The following is a 5,000-nucleotide window of genomic DNA, read 5'->3' on the forward strand; positions in this document are numbered from 1 at the left end:
CAAGCCGACCAAGACATCGATGGGCCCACAGTGCCCATCTTTCGACCCCACCCACAAAGCCTGCGTCCTCTGTCGACCACAGCACCCCAACGCCAGCGCCTCTGCCGCACGAAATCGTGGACCGGCAATCACTCCACCTGCGCCCCACTCCAACCGCCCAACTCGCAACTCCAGCGGATGAACGGCGGACTTTTCCCGCAGTCGCAATGTGCAATCCACCCCTATAACATGCGTTTCATGAAGAGGTACGTCCAATATGCGACATTCCCGCTGTCCCTATACATGAGCTGCGAGCTGTACCAGTTACGAGCTAGAGACGCGATCGCGTTGCTCTCTGTACGAATGCCGATGCTGAGCGGTCAGCTAGGAGGCGCTCCATCCATGTCGGTACCGGTGAGCGTTGCACTCGCAGTCGCAAAAACGTACGGCAAGTATATTACTCGGAAGAGTCAATGACAGTCCACGCCCCCCTGCGTGGGAAGAGTCTTTCTAGGCCATGACCCACCGGAAGGGCGCAGCGTCCCCCACCCCAGACATGTGACGTCACACCATCGGTATTGACGACTAGACTGATTCCTTATAATCATTTGCCATACACCGGTGGAAGCTGCCGAGACGAGTAACTACATAGCGGGCTCGCCGTGTCACTAATGTACAGAGATACAACAGTTTCGACTGGAACCGGATTAAACGTATACACGGCGCTGATTAGTAATAGATAGAGCCATCAGAATACAGATAATGTATACAACTGTCCGTATACATGCTGAAAGACTCTGCTCACAATCACAACCACACGTCAGCCACACACCCTTATCACGCACTACTCTCTGCCTGTAACACGCACACAGACAATATGTAAGCACCAGCATGGAACAACACCCAGTGCATCCTCTCCGCCACATTAGACAATCCACACTGTCATAACCAGACTGGGAGGTCCACTCAGAAAACAGAATATCCCACCCACCCGACAACCACCATTGCTCAGCCAAGCCACCAACACCCACACATGTCCTACACAGGGGTGCACCCAACATCACAATACTGCCTCCTCTCACAGCACACAAACAATGGCAGGAATGAAAGACACAGGTCTGCCACAACCATGGAATCAGAGCGCCGCCTGTCATGAGCCAAAGGTGCATCCTGACGTGGCAAATCAGATGATGCCGCAGGCATCCACTTACTATAGTCACAATCAACAAACCGGCCGCCCCGCCCCCCATTAAACCTTTCCTTACAACAATGTGTACCTTAACCTAACCTATATCGTACCGTAACCTAACCTATATCGTACCGTAACCTAACCTATATCGTACCGTAACCTAACCTACGTCGTACCGTAACCTAACCTACGTCGTACCGTAACCTAACCTACGTCGTACCGTAACCTAACCTACGTCGTACCGTAACCTAACCTACGTCGTACCGTAACCTAACCTACGTCGTACCGTAACCTAACCTACGTCGTACCTTAACCTAACCTACGTCGTACCTTAACCTAACCTACGTCGTACGTTAACCTAACCTACGTCGTACCTTAACCTAACCTACGTCGTACCTTAACCTAACCTACGTCGTACCTTAACCTAACCTACGTCGTACCTTAACCTAACCTACGTCGTACCTTAACCTAACCTACGTCGTACCTTAACCTAACCTACGTCGTACCTTAACCTAACCTACGTCGTACCTTAACCTAACCTACGTCGTACCTTAACCTAACCTACGTCGTACCTTAACCTAACCTACGTCGTACCTTAACCTAACCTACGTCGTACCTTAACCTAACCTACGTCGTACCTTAACCTAACCTACGTCGTACCTTAACCTAACCTACGTCGTACCTTAACCTAACCTACGTCGTACCTTAACCTAACCTACGTCGTACCTTAACCTAACCTACGTCGTACCTTAACCTAACCTACGTCGTACCTTAACCTAACCTACGTCGTACCTTAACCTAACCTACGTCGTACCTTAACCTAACCTACGTCGTACCTTAACCTAACCTACGTCGTACCTTAACCTAACCTACGTCGTACCTTAACCTAACCTGTATTGCGCCTTAACCTAACCTGTATTGCGCCTTAACCTAACCTGTATTGCGCCTTAACCTAACCTGTATTGCGCCTTAACCTAACCTGTATTGCGCCTTAACCTAACCTGTATTGCGCCTTAACCTAACCTGTATTGCGCCTTAACCTAACCTGTATTGCGCCTTAACCTAACCTGTATTGCGCCTTAACCTAACCTGTATTGCGCCTTAACCTAACCTGTATTGCGCCTTAACCTAACCTGTATTGCGCCTTAACCTAACCTGTATTGCGCCTTAACCTAACCTGTATTGCGCCTTAACGTAACCTGTATTGCGCCTTAACGTAACCTGTATTGCGCCTTAACGTAACCTATATTGCGCCTTAACCTAACCTATATTGCGCCTTAACGTAACCTATATTGCGCCTTAACGTAACCTATATTGCGCCTTAACGTAACCTATATTGCGCCTTAACGTAACCTATATTGCGCCTTAACGTAACCTATATTGCGCCTTAACGTAACCTATATTGCGCCTTAACGTAACCTATATTGCGCCTTAACGTAACCTATATTGCGCCTTAACGTAACCTATATTGCGCCTTAACGTAACCTATATTGCGCCTTAACGTAACCTATATTGCGCCTTAACGTAACCTATATTGCGCCTTAACGTAACCTATATTGCGCCTTAACGTAACCTATATTGCGCCTTAACGTAACCTATATTGCGCCTTAACGTAACCTATATTGCGCCTTAACGTAACCTATATTGCGCCTTAACGTAACCTATATTGCGCCTTAACGTAACCTATATTGCGCCTTAACGTAACCTATATTGCGCCTTAACGTAACCCACATTGTGCTGTAACCCAACACACGTTGGGCCTTAACCCAACACACGTTGGGCCTTAACCCAACACACGTTGGGCCTTAACCCAACACACGTTGGGCCTTAACCCAACACACGTTGGGCCTTAACCCAACACACGTTGGGCCTTAACCCAACACACGTTGGGCCTTAACCCAACACACGTTGGGCCTTAACCTGCTCTGTAATTGTCATACGACGCGTTAAATTAGTGTAGTGTTGCCCAACTGCAACCCCCGCAATATAGTTTGCTACTCGCACTGCCCGGTCCCCAGTGTATCGCTTCATGTTAAACACCTTGCAGCTATACACTGTAATGTGGATGGCAGCAGGACGTACATGCTCAATGCCCTTTGCAGTTGTTCATTGGCATTTGCAATTGTTCATTGGCATTCGCATGGCGAAGCACTTAGCCTACGCTGTGGTACGGCCTGTGTCAACTGTCCGCTGATGTTGTACGTCCAAATCACACACTGTACTGCACATTGGTCCTCATGTACTGAATGATACATCGTGGTACATGTGACCGTACAACGACTGCGCCAACAACGGCGAACCATGCGGTCCAAATGTTGTGCACTCAGCTACGTGTCGTCTCCCTATAAGAGCTGGATTGCAGTGTGGTATGCCCTGGATGGCGATCAGCATGAGCCGTCTGTTGATGTAGTGGCGCGTGTTGTCAGACGTAGTCGTCTCTTCTCACACACCGTGATAGCATGGTGCACTGCGTTCCACATCTGCGACATGCGACAGAGGCCGGTTGACAGTCGTTCGCGCAATGGACATCGCATACGTACGGGGGCCACCTTCCACGTGTTCGCGAAGCGTGCACATGTTGTTGCGTGTATGTGGGCAGACAGTGTGTCGTGACACCTGACACAGGCATGCAACAATCGTTGAATTTGCAAATGGCGATGGACGCCTACGTTTGCTGGTGACGTTACGCAAATGAACAACTGGTAAACCGTTGTGGTGCGGTTGTTCTCGCTAGAGGTGAATCAGTGATGGCGACGATCGGTTGAGCTACCAACCGGTTGTTCCAGCGATACCCACCATGCCCACGAACGTGAATGGCATCTGGGTGTGAAGCGATACGCGGCGGTGGCTGGGTGGGACCGTCCCCGGCCGGTGAGGGGGGGCCTCCCGGCGTGCTGGCCGCGCGGTGCGTGGGCGCACGCGCTACAGCCGGCTGGTGGGGGCGGCCAGTGGCAGGCGCGCCGGCCGACGGAGGCGGCAGGCGGCGCAGCTGCGCGCCGGCGCACCCTGCACGCGGCGCCGTGCGGCCAAAGTAGGTCCTCGCGGGCCCGGTGCGAAGCGCGGTGGACATCTGCAGTGTGCTGGTCCGATTGAGGACTGTGTGCGCTGAGGATGCGCCGCCGCCTGGCGCTCGGCGCCGCGACGCCGTCTGCTGCTCGGTCGCCTCTGCGGTTCTCGCAGGTGGTTTGTATCGCAGCTGTGCGGACGTGTTGGCGCGTGCGCTGTGCTGGGAGAGTTCGCTTCGGCACCCAAGTGGGGCTTTTGTCCTTCTGTGGCGCTGGCGTTGGAGCTGCCGGTCACCGTAGGTGGCGCGTGTTGTCTCCCGCCGGCAATGCCACGACAGCACGCTCCCGGGCCTCTGTCGGCAGCGGCAAGCTCAGTTGGGAGCACGGGTGGTCGCACCTAAAGCGTCTACTCGCCAAACTCCGGGCGATTGCGCCTCTCTCGAACCCGACCAAGTACTTAGGACGGCGCTGCGCGCCGCCGGGACCTGAGAGGGTTTCGAGGTGTATGGTGCAGGGGAGCTCAGCCTCCTCCTGTTTGCAGAATAATTGAGCGGACGCTTGCGTGTTCGCGCGGGCCCCCGGGACACACTCCCGGGCGGCCGGCTGCTCAGCTCTAGTTGACGCAGCTCCCTGGTTGATCCTGCCAGTAGTCATATGCTTGTCTCAAAGATTAAGCCATGCATGTCTCAGTACAAGCCGCATTAAGGTGAAACCGCGAATGGCTCATTAAATCAGTTATGGTTCCTTAGATCGTACCCACGTTACTTGGATAACTGTGGTAATTCTAGAGCTAATACATGCAAACAGAGTCCCGACCAGAGATGGAA

General features: G+C 52.5%; 1 non-coding gene across 1 annotated transcript in view; it reads left to right on the forward strand.

The window, feature by feature from the left end:
• The first annotated feature begins 4,800 nt into the window (after nucleotides 1-4,800).
• LOC126434752 (small subunit ribosomal RNA) overlaps nucleotides 4,801-5,000 on the forward strand; it is a 1,910-nt gene continuing 1,710 nt past the window's right edge. Inside the window, exon 1 of the ribosomal RNA XR_007579460.1 lies at nucleotides 4,801-5,000. This exon is cut by the window's right edge and continues 1,710 nt beyond it. This is a non-coding gene — a ribosomal RNA (small subunit ribosomal RNA).

This window comes from Schistocerca serialis, unplaced genomic scaffold, assembly GCF_023864345.2.
Source record: "Schistocerca serialis cubense isolate TAMUIC-IGC-003099 unplaced genomic scaffold, iqSchSeri2.2 HiC_scaffold_1195, whole genome shotgun sequence".
NCBI classification, from domain to species: Eukaryota; Metazoa; Arthropoda; class Insecta; order Orthoptera; family Acrididae; genus Schistocerca; species Schistocerca serialis.